At 36.9% G+C, this 12,389-nt stretch overlaps 1 protein-coding gene and 1 pseudogene across 2 annotated transcripts in view; both read right to left on the bottom strand.

Annotated features, from left to right (window-relative positions):
* Positions 1-12,389, bottom strand: part of SLC4A10 (solute carrier family 4 member 10) — a 450,611-nt gene that overhangs the window by 387,205 nt on the left and 51,017 nt on the right. The window lies entirely within an intron of this gene.
* LOC145542573 (ATP synthase F(0) complex subunit f, mitochondrial pseudogene) lies at positions 7,981-8,245 on the bottom strand (annotated as a pseudogene).

The following is a 12,389-nucleotide window of genomic DNA, read 5'->3' on the forward strand; positions in this document are numbered from 1 at the left end:
GGGACAAAGAAGGACACTACATAAAGATCAAAGGATCAATCCAAGAAGAAGACATAACAATCATAAATATATATGCACACAACATAGGAGCACCACAATTTATAAGGCAAATACTAACAAGTATGAAAGGGGAAATTAACAATAACACAATAATAGTGGGAGACTTTAATACTCCACTCATGCATATGGATATATCAACTAAACAGAAAATTAACAAGGAAACACAAACTTTAAATGATATAACAGACAAATTAGATTTAATTGATATTTACAGGACTTTCCACCCCAAAACAATCAATTTTACCTTTTTCTCAAGTGCACATGGAACTTTCTCCAGGATAGATCACATCCTGGGCCATAAATCTAGCCTTGGTAAATTCCAAAAAATTGAAATCATCCCAGCCATCTTCTCTGACCACAATGCAGTAAGATTAGACCTCAATTACAGGAAAAAAACTATTAAAAATTCCAACATATGGAGGCTATACAACACGCTTCTGAATAACCAACAAATCACAGAAGAAATCAAAAAAGAAATCAAATTATGCATAGAAACGAATGAAAATGAAAACACAACAACCCAAAACCTATGGGACACTGTAAAAGCAATACTAAGGGGAAGGTTCATAGCAATACAGGCGTACCTCAAGAAACAAGAAAAAAATCAAATAAATCAACTAACTCTACACCTAAAGCAACTAGAGAAGGAAGAAATGAAAAACCCCAGGGTCAGTAGAAGGAAAGAAATCTTAAAAATTAGGGCAGAAATAAATGCAAAAGAAACAAAAGAGACCATAGCAAAAATCAACAAAACTAAAAGCTGGTTTTTCGAGAAGATAAACAAAATTGACAAGCCATTAGCCAGACTCATCAAGAAACAAAGGGAGAAGAATCAGATCAACAAAATTAGAAATGAAAATGGAGAGATCACAACAGACTCCACAGAAATACAAAGGATCATAAGAGACTACTACCAACAGCTATATGCCAATAAAATGGACAACTTGGAAGAAATGGACAAATTCTTAGAAAAGTATAACTTTCCAAAACTGAACCAGGAAGAAATAGAAGATCTTAACAGACCCATCACAAGCTCAGAAATCGAAACTGTAATCAGAAATCTTCCAGCAAACAAAAGCCCAGGACCAGACGGCTTCACAGTTGAATTCTACCAAAAATTTAGAGAAGAGCTAACACCTATCCTACTCAAACTCTTCCAGAAAATTGCAGAAGATGGTAAACTTCCAAACTCATTCTATGAGGCCACCATCACCCTAATTCCAAAACCAGACAAAGATGTCACAAAAAAGGAAAACTACAGGCCAATATCACTGATGAACATAGATGCAAAAATCCTTAATAAAATTCTAGCAAACAGAATCCAACATCATATTAAAAAGATCATACATCATGTCCAAGTGGGCTTTATCCCAGGAATGCAAGGTTTTTTTAACATCCGCAAATCAATCAATGTAATACACCACATTAACAAATTGAAAGAAAAAAACCATATGGTTATCTCAACAGATGCAGAAAAAGCCTTTGACAAAATTCAGCATCCATTTATGATAAAAACCCTCCAGAAAGCAGGAATAGAAGGAACATATCTCAACATAATAAAAGCTATATATGACAAACCCACAGCAAACATTATCCTCAATGGTGAAAAATTGAAAGCATTTCCCCTAAAGTCAGGAACAAGGCAAGGATGCCCACTTTCACCACTACTATTCAACATAGTTTTGGAAGTTTTGGCCACAGCAATCAGAGCTGAAAAAGAAATAAAAGGAATACAGATAGGAAAAGAAGAAGTAAAACTCTCACTGTTTGCAGATGACATGATCCTCTACATAGAAAACCCTAAAGACTCTACTAGAAAATTACTAGAGTTGATCAATGAATATAGTAAAGTTACAGGATATAAAATTAACACACAGAAATCCCTTGCATTCCTATACTCCAATAATGAGAAAACAGAAAGAGAAATTAAGGAAACAATACCATTCACCATTGCATCAAAAAGAATAAAATACTTAGGAATTTATCTACCTAAAGAAACAAAAGACTTATATATAGAAAACTATAAAACACTGATGAAAGAAATCAAAGAGGACACAAACAGATGGAGAAATATATCGTGTTCATGGATTGGAAGAATTAATATAGTGAAAATGAGTATACTACCCAAAGCAATCTATAGATTCAATGCAATCCCTATCAAGCTACCAATGGTATTTTTCACAGAACTAGAACAAATCATCTCACAATTTGTATGGAAATATAAGAAACCTCGAATAGCCAAAGCAATCTTGAGGAAGAAGAATGGAACTGGAGGAATCAACCTGCCTGACTTCAGGCTCTACTACAAAGCCACAGTCATCAAGACAGTATGGTACTGGCACAAAGATAGAAATATAGATCAATGGAACAAAATAGAAAGCCCAGAGATAAACCCACGCACATATGGACACCTTATCTTCGACAAAGGAGGCAAGAATATACAATGGAGAAAAGACAATCTCTTTAACAAGTGGTGCTGGGAAAACTGGTCAACCACTTGTAAAAGAATGAAACTAGAACACTTCCTAACACCGTACACAAAAATAAACTCAAAATGGATTAAAGATCTAAACGTAAGACCAGAAACTATAAAACTCCTAGAGGAAAACATAGGCAAAACACTCTCCGACATAAATCACAGCAGGATCCTCCATGACCCACCTCCCAGAATATTGGAAATAAAAGCAAAAATAAACAAATGGGACCTAATTAAAATTAAAAGCTTTTGCACAACAAAGGAAACTATAAGCAAGGTGAAAAGACAGCCTTCAGAATGGGAGAAAATTATAGCAAACGAAGCAACAGACAAACAATTAATCTCAAAAATATACAAGCAACTTCTGCAGCTGAATTCCCGAAAAATAAACGACCCAATCAAAAAATGGGCCAAAGAACTAAACAGACATTTCTCCAAAGAAGACATACAGATGGCTAACAAACACATGAAAAGATGCTCAACATCACTCATTATTAGAGAAATGCAAATCAAAACCACAATGAGGTATCATTTCACACCAGTCAGAATGGCTGCTATCCAAAAGTCTACAAGTAATAAATGCTGGAGAGGGTGTGGAGAAAAGGGAACCCTCTTACACTGTTGGTGGGAATGCAAACTAGTACAGCCACTATGGAGAACAATGTGGAGATTCCTTAAAAAACTGGGAATAGAACTGCCATATGACCCAGCAATCCCACTGCTGGGCATATACACCGAGGAAACCAGAATTGAAAGAGACGCGTGTACCCCAATGTTCATCACAGCACTGTTTACAATAGCCAGGACATGGAAGCAGCCTAGATGCCCATCAGCAGGTGAATGGATAAGGAAGCTGTGGTACATATACACAATGGAATATTACTCAGCCATTAAAAAAAATACATTTGAATCGGTTCTACTGAGATGGATGAAACTGGAGCCCATTATACAGAGTGAAGTAAGCCAGAAAGAAAAACAACAATACAGTATACTAATGCATATATATGGAATTTGAAAGATGGTAACGATAACCCTATATGCGAGACAGAATAAGAGACACAGATGCATGGAACAATTTTATGGACTCTGAGGGAGAAGGTGAGGGTGGGACGTTCTGGGAGAATAGCATTGAAACATGTATATTATCATATGTGAAACAGAACACCATTCCATGTTCGATGCATGAGACAAGGGCTCAGGGCCGGGGCAATGGGATGACCCAGAGGGATGGGATGGGGAGGGAGGTGGGTGGGGGGTCCAGGAAGGGGAACACATGTAAACCCATGGCTGATTCATGTCAATGTATGGCAAAAACTATTACAATATTGTAAAGTAATTAGCCCCCAACTAAAATAAATAAATTTATAAAAAAAAAATAAAAAATAAAATAAAATAAAAAAATAAATAAATAAAGTGGTGAAAGGGAAAAACAAAAACCTGTTAACCACAATTCTATACCTGGCAAAAATCTCCTTCAAAAATAAAGAAGAAATTAAAGCATTTCCAGATGAGAGAGTCCATTACTAAAGACGAGCCCCAGAAATGTTAAAAGGGAGTCTTTCAGGCTGAAATGAAAGAACACTAAACAGTTACTTAAAACCATATGAAAAAATAAGAACACTGGCAAAAGCACCTATATAGATAAACATAAAATCTAGTGGTATTGTATTTTTGGTTTGTAATATAATTTAAAAAAGAAATGTATATTGTTGTTTTTGTTTCCAATATAATTTAAAAGACAAATGCATAAAACAATAATTACAAATCTATGTTAATAGACACATAATGTAGAGGCATATGACAATGCAAACATGAATGGGGATAGAGCTGTATAATAGCAGAGTTTCTGTGTACTACTGAAAATAAGCTGGTAATAATTCAAACAAGATTGTTATAAACTTTAATCCCTATGGCAACCACTAAGAAAATGACTAAAAAATATAGAAATAACAAGAAGAAAGGAAACAAAACAGTATACCATAAAAAAAAATCAATTAAACACAAAAGAAAGTGATAATGGAGAAATTGAGAAACAAAAAATATGACACACAGAAAACAAATGTAAGAAGTAATGACGAAGCCAAACACAAAAGGCCCTATGCTGCGTGGTTCCATTCATATGAAATACCTAGAATGGGCAAATCCATAGCAGATTAGTGGCTGTCAGAGTTCATAGGAAGCGAGAAATGGGGAGTGACTGTGGAATGGGTCTGGAGTTTCTTTTTGGGGTGATGAAACTATTCTGAGACTAGCAAGTAATGATAGTTGTACATCATTGTGAATGTACTAAATATAACTTAACTGGATACTAAAATGCTTAAAATGCTGAATTTTATATTATTTATTTGTCATAATAAAATATATATGGAGAAAAATGTTCAATGGCCACGTTCAAGTGACAATAAGTCACACCATCTTTGCTTACTTTATTTCTTATTTCTAGAAATAAGAAGATTAGTAATCCTATATAAGATTTCAAAGTTAGTACAAAGTACTAAGTTTATTGCCAAGACTCTGAGGGGAGCACCTTTTCTTTCATGGCAATGATGAGTTTATTAATTTGAAAAAAAGAACATTACAACAATGAGTGCATGCTAAGTCGTTTCAGTTGTGTCCGACTCCTTGCAATCCTGTGGACCACCAGACTCTTCTGTCCATGGGATTTTCCAGGCAAGAATACTGGAGTGGGTTGCCATTCCCTTCTCCAGGGGATCTTCCAGACCCAGGGATTGAACCTGGGTCTCCTACATTTCAGGCAGATTCTTTACCATATGAGCCCCCAGGGAAACCCATTACAACAATAAGAGGTAGCAATGTGAAATTTAGTACTCCCAAGGAAATACAAACTGATCATGTAAACAACTTCAAAATTATTTAAAGTATAATATGATAGCCATAACGACTTAAGAAAATTTGCAATGTTTCAAATCTTAACTTTTTTCCACTTTTATTTTCTATTGGAGTATAAATTGATTTATAATCTACAACATATATTTTAAAAACCCTTCTACAACTTAACAGAAAAGCAAACAACCCAATTAAAAATGAGGAGAGACTCTGAATAGACATTTTTCCAAAGAAGACATACAAATGTCCAACAGGTACAGAAAAAGGTGCTCAACATCACTAATCATCAGTTCAGTTCAGTTCAGTTCAGTTGCTCAGTTGTGTCCGACTCTTTGCAACCCCATGAGCTGCAGCACGCCAGGCCTCCCTGTCCGTCACCAACTCCCGGAGTCCACCCAAACCCATGTCCATTGAGTCGGTGATGCCATCCAGGCATCTCATCCTCTGTCATCCCCTTCTCCTCCTGCCTTCAATCTTTCCCAGCATCAGGGTCTTTTCCAATGAGTCAGCTCTTCGCATCAGGTAGCCAAAGTACTGGAGTCTCAGGTTCAACATCAGTCCTTCCAATGAACAACCAAGACTGATCTCCTTTAGGATGGACTGGTTGGATCTCCTTGCAGTCCAAGGGACTCTCAAGAGTCTTCTCCAACACCACAGTTCAAAAGCATCAATTCTTAAGCACTCAGCTTTCTTTATACTCCAACTCTCCCATCCATACATGACCACTGGAAAAACCATAGCCTTGACTAGACAGACCTTTGTTGACAAAGTAATGTCTCTGCTTTTTAATATGCTGTCTAGGTTGGTCATAACTTTCCTTCCAAGGAGTAAGCATCTTTTAATTTCATGGCTGCAATCACCATCTGCAGTGATTTTGGAGCCCAGAAAGATAAAGTCAGCCACTGTTTCCACTGTTTTCCCATCTATTTGCCATAAAGTGATGGGACCGGATGCCATGATCTTAGTTTTCTGAATGTTGAGTTTTAAGCCAACTTTTTCACTCTCTTCTTTCATCAGAGGCTCTTTAGTTCTTCTTCACTTTCTACCATAAGGGTGGTGTCATCTGCATATCTGAGGTTATTGATATTTCTCACAGCAATCTTGATTCCAGCTTGTGCTTCCTCCAGCCCAGCGTTTCTCGTGATGTACTCTGCATAGAAGTTAAATAAGCAGGGTGACAATATACAGCCTTGACGTACTCCTTTTCCTATTTGGAACCAGTCTGTTGTTCCATATCCAGTTCTAACTGTTGCTTCTTGACCTGCATACAGGTTTCTCAAGAGGCAGGTCAGGTGGTCTGGTATTCCCATCTCTTTCAGAAGTTTCCACAGTTTCTTGTGATCCACATAGTCAAAGGCTTTGGCATAGTCAATAAAGCAGAAATAAATGTTATTCTGGAACTCTCTTGCTTTCTCGATGATCCAGCAGATGTTGGCAATTTGATCTCTGGTTCCTCTGCCTTTTCTAAAACCAGCTTGAACATCTTGAAGTTCACGGTTCATGTATTGCTGAAGTCTGGCTTGGATAATTTTGAGCATTACTTTACTAGCATGTGAGATGAGTGCAATCATCAGGGAAATGCAGATCAAAACTACAATAAAATGTCACCTCACATCTGTAAGAATGGCTATTACCAAAAAAACAAGAAATAACAAATGTTGGCAAGAACATGGAGAAAAGGGAGCCCTTATGTTCTGCTGGTACCTGTCTGTGTGTGTGTGTGTTAGTTGCTCAGTCGTGTCCAACTCTTTGCCACCCCACAGACTGTAGCCCGCCAGGTTCCTTTGCTATGGAATTCTCCAGGCAAGAAAACTGGAGTGGGTTGTCATTCCCTTCTCCAGGGGATCTTGCTGACCCAGGAATTGAAACCAAGTCTCCCACACAGCTGGCAGATTCTTTACCATCCAAGAGCCACCAGGGAAGCCCCATACTGCTGGAGGGAATGTCAACTAGCGCAGATATTATGAAAAACAGTATGAAGATTCCTCAAAAAATTAAAACTAGAACTATCATATAACCCAACAGTTCCTTTGGTATTTACCCAAAGGAAACGAAATCACTATCTTGAAAATATATCTGCACCCCAGTGTTCAAAGAAGCATTTTTTACAACTGCCAAGACATGGAAACAAGAGATCATTAAGAGAGTTTTTTTTAATATGGCATGTATTCAACTGAATATTATTCAATAATAAAAAGAAGGAAATCCTGCCATTTGTGACAACATGGCTTTTACTAAGTGAAGTCAGACAGAGAAAGACATATACCAATACTGTATGATCTCACTTACAAATGGACTTTGAAAAAAGAAAAAAAAAGATGAAACCGAAGCCACAGATAACAGAGAAGAAACTAATGGCTGCCAGAGGCAGTGGCTGAAACATGTGAAGGAGGCCAAAAGCTACAAATTTCCAATTATAAAATAATTAACTCATGGAGATATAATATACAGAATGGTGATGATAGTTCATATTTCTTGACGTGAAAGTTGCTAAGAGAGATTTTTTTTAACCAGTCATCTTTTATTGGCTGTTAATTCTCCATTAGGCTATGAAAGGATTCAGGGGTGCCCAGCAAAGAATGCAGAATGTGCCCTCTTCAGTGGTACTTGCTTGGCTGCTCTTGTTTAAGTTCCTTGTAAGAACGGCAAACAGTTGGAAAGCATGTAAGCTGCCAGAACCATAGAAAGCCCGGCGACGCTCCCTTTCTTCATGTTTAACTTGTTGTAATACTGGCAATAACCTCTCTGAAATGCTCCAGCAATGCCTTTAGGGATGAAATCTCACATTAGTATCCAGCTTGACAGCTCCCTTAATTTGACATCCAGGAGTTTCTTTTCCTTAAATGGTACAACTGATGCCATCTTGGAGTCCTGGCAGTCTGCTCCAGTATGAACTCTTCTGTGTTGAGCAAGGTTTGAGGCACAACAAAAAGCCTTCGCACATTCTTCATAGGGTTTCTCACCACTGTGAATGATCTGATGCAGAAAAAGAGATGAATGTTTCCCAGATACAAACATTTTCCTATTGCTGATTATTTTATAACTTGAATCTAAATCTGTATTCCAGTTTCTTGTTTCTTCCCTCACAACCATCCAGGGGTCTCTTCCTTCCTCCAATAACACAATGATGTCTGGCTTAGAAATGAAATGGCCAATTGAGACCAAATTACTATAATTCTCCATCATCACATTGCAATACAATTTCTTTTGAAGAGGGTTGAGAAATTCCCACTCATGCAGAAAGAACTCTATGACCACATCCCTGGGTGTTATTGGTCCCCGGGCCATGGTTTTAGACTTGCAAAAACTGGTCCTCAGGGTTCCTTTATCAGAAAAACAGAGTCCAGAAAACCACACCATTCCTTGCCAGCTTGTGTTCCCTTTGCACAGTCGTGTCCGTGGCAACCTACTGGTTTCTCGCTTGGATGGATGTCATTCACAAGCCGTTGACTTCAAGAAGCAAGGAAAAAACCCGAGGTAGAAGTCACCTGCTTCATCGTTGGAGGTGTCCTATGGAGTTGCAAAGTTAACCAGTTCAAAGCGAGTGCCCAACCCCAAATCTAACTTTTTGAGACTGATATAAGGAAAAGAAAGCCTTCCTACCTATAACATATCCTTTGATTCTACCAGTAGAAATTAAATAGAGAGCAAGAAAAATTGTGGGCCAACTCCATACAGTTTTTATATTCTTAATTCACTATACCTCTACAAGTTCAATGTGTCTTCACCACCTATTTTATCCCAAGCCTGTCCACAAAATATTTCATTGGCAGATGTGGCTGGTGGTAGGTTTCCATTTTTAACAAAAGTTAGTTTCTTGTCTTGAGGATTGAAATTGTTTGAAAATCTTTCTGTATTTTTTTCTAGTTATGTTGGTACATCCACTAAAATTCTGTTTTCATAACAACTACTATTCACGGATGTCTATTTTTGTTTTATATGAAAGGAAAACTGTAATTTAGAAACACAATGGCACATTTTTAAAATATTCATTTATAAATGGGCTAGCCTTGAACCAATGAGATAGCTTTGGAAAAAAATGTTTACATTTTTGTTTCTTTTTAAAATTATTCAAAATCATTTATTTACTGTTAGATTCAGAAAGCTTGCATCTGGTGGTGATACAGGTATCATGCCAATGATTAAGCTCTTGGATTAGCAGTGCTAATAATAATTTGTACACAGATGTTAACAAAAATAACCTCTTCTTATTCTAGTTATGCTTATTTTTATGTAACACACAAAACTGGGTTGGGGATAGCTTAAGTAAACAAATGACATGTACATTTCAAACCCAAATAAGTAAGTTCTGGCTCAGCTCCTTGAAATCTACCCTCTGTAGTTATATATCCTTTTCACATCAACTGCTACATTAACTGTAAGGAAGTTTTGCGCCAGATCACTAAACTTGTCGGAATACCCCAGGAAAAAAGAATGATAGTCTCTCTATATAAATTAAACAGTATAGATGGAATATTTGTTGTTGTTGTTTTGGCATACATCAATTCATTCATTCCTTAAGATAAGACTTGCTGTACTTCTGCTTGTCAGGCACTAGGCAAGGCATTAAATGATGTAATAGAGCACAAATACAGTTCCAGTTCTCGAGGAGGTTACTCTTTTTGTGAGGGTACTGAATACACAACTATTCAAACAACTAAATAATTCTGGAAAAGGTCATGGCATCCCTCGTTTCAGGTGATTTTTTTTAAAAACAGATTTTTCAAACAGTTTAAATTTTGCTTTATAAGACCATTATTAAGAAACATTAGAGATAAACCAAAGTTTTTTAAGAGTAAAGCTTAATGCTTGAAAATGTTGACAAGATACTGTATTAAGTGGTATAAACATCAGTAATATTTATGTGAACCTGGGGAGTTGGAGAGTGTTCAGCAAAACTATATTATGGCCTTTCATGTTGCAGGGAATATAGATGCACCCATATGATGCATATTTATTGCAAAAATACATGAGAAGAAAGAAAATTCAAGAAACTGACTCAGCCACTGTACAACCAGACAACATGGAGAAGTGCAAAAATAGCTCCTTGTTGTTCAGAATACAACAGCAGTTTTAAAGCCCCCAAAGCAGCTCTTGTAACCAACTAGCTGCCCTGATAATGTGCTCATCTAATGACCTCCTCTGTCTCAAGTATGTACTGCCTGTCTTAGAGTAATTCTGCCATTTTTAAGCCATCCTTCAGTCTTCTTTTTTTCATACACAACAACAAAATCATTAGCATACCCTGACTGCTCTAAATTCAAAACACAGCCTGAATATAACAATTTCCTGTGACCTCCACAGCTAATACATTCTCAAGCCACCATCCTCTGTCTCGTCAACTACTGCAAGACCCTCCTAACCTATCATCCTATTTCCACTTTCTTCCCTCAGTCAGTTCGCCCCCACAGCAGCCCAAGTTCTTCTTAAAGTGCTTATCATATCATGTCATTTTCCTGTTCAAAATTGCCTGTTGGCTTCCCATCACATTTAAAATAATACAAAAGTGCTTCACCATGGTTTGTAAGGCTTTATATAATTTTATCCCTGGAAACTTCCCAATTTCATTAGCTACCAATCTCATACTCTACCTCTCATTGCTCCTTTGCCTTCTTGCTATTCCTTACCCATAACAAACATACTCCTGCCTCAAACTTCTCCACATATTATTTTGTCTGTCTGTAAATACTTACCCCAGACTTACCCCAGATGCTCTCATGGTTCTCTCCTTCATGTCACCTAGATTTCTATCTATTCAACCACAGTCATACCTTGGTAGTCTCAAGAGATTGATTCCAGGATCCCTTTGGATGCCAAACACTGCATATGAACTTCTTTAAATAAAATACTGCATTTGCAGATGACATGATCCTCTACATAGAAAACCCTAAAGATTCTACTAGAAAATTACTAGAGTTGATCAATGAATATAGTAAAGTTGCAGGATATAAAATTAACACACAGAAATCCCTTGCATTCCTATACTCCAATAATGAGAAAACAGAAAGAGAAATTAAGGAAACAATACCATTCACCATTGCATCAAAAAGAATAAAATACTTAGGAATTTATCTACCTAAAGAAACAAAAGACTTATATATAGAAAACTATAAAACACTGATGAAAGAAATCAAAGAGGACACAAACAGATGGAGAAATATACCGTGTTCATGGATTGGAAGAATTAATATAGTGAAAATGAGTATACTACCCAAAGCAATCTATAGATTCAATGCAATCCCTATCAAGCTACCAATGGTATTTTTCACAGAACTAGAACAAATCATCTCACAATTTGTATGGAAATATAAGAAACCTCGAATAGCCAAAGCAATCTTGAGGAAGAAGAATGGAACTGGAGGAATCAACCTGCCTGACTTCAGGCTCTACTACAAAGCCACAGTCATCAAGACAGTATGGTACTGGCACAAAGATAGAAATATAGATCAATGGAACAAAATAGAAAGCCCAGAGATAAACCCACGCACATATGGTCACCTTATCTTCGACAAAGGAGGCAAGAATATACAATGGAGAAAAGACAATCTCTTTAACAAGTGGTGCTGGGAAAACTGGTCAACCACTTGTAAAAGAATGAAACTAGAACACTTCCTAACACCGTACACAAAAATAAACTCAAAATGGATTAAAGATCTAAACGTAAGACCAGAAACAATAAAACTCCTAGAGGAAAACATAGGCAAAACACTCTCCGACATAAATCACAGCAGGATCCTCCATGACCCACCTCCCAGAATATTGGAAATAAAAGCAAAAATAAACAAATGGGACCTAATTAAAATTAAAAGCTTTTGCACAACAAAGGAAACTATAAACAAGGTGAAAAGACAGCCTTCAGAATGGGAGAAAATAATAGCAAATGAAGCAACAGACAAACAATTAATATCAAAAATATACAAGCAACTTCTGCAGCTGAATTCCCGAAAAATAAACGACCCAATCAAAAAATGGGCCAAAGAACTAAACAGACATTTCTCCAAAGAAG

Source organism: Giraffa tippelskirchi, chromosome 3 (genome assembly GCF_054371585.1).
Source record: "Giraffa tippelskirchi isolate mGirTip1 chromosome 3, T2T-mGirTip1v1.2.pri, whole genome shotgun sequence".
Lineage (NCBI taxonomy): Eukaryota > Metazoa > Chordata > Mammalia > Artiodactyla > Giraffidae > Giraffa > Giraffa tippelskirchi.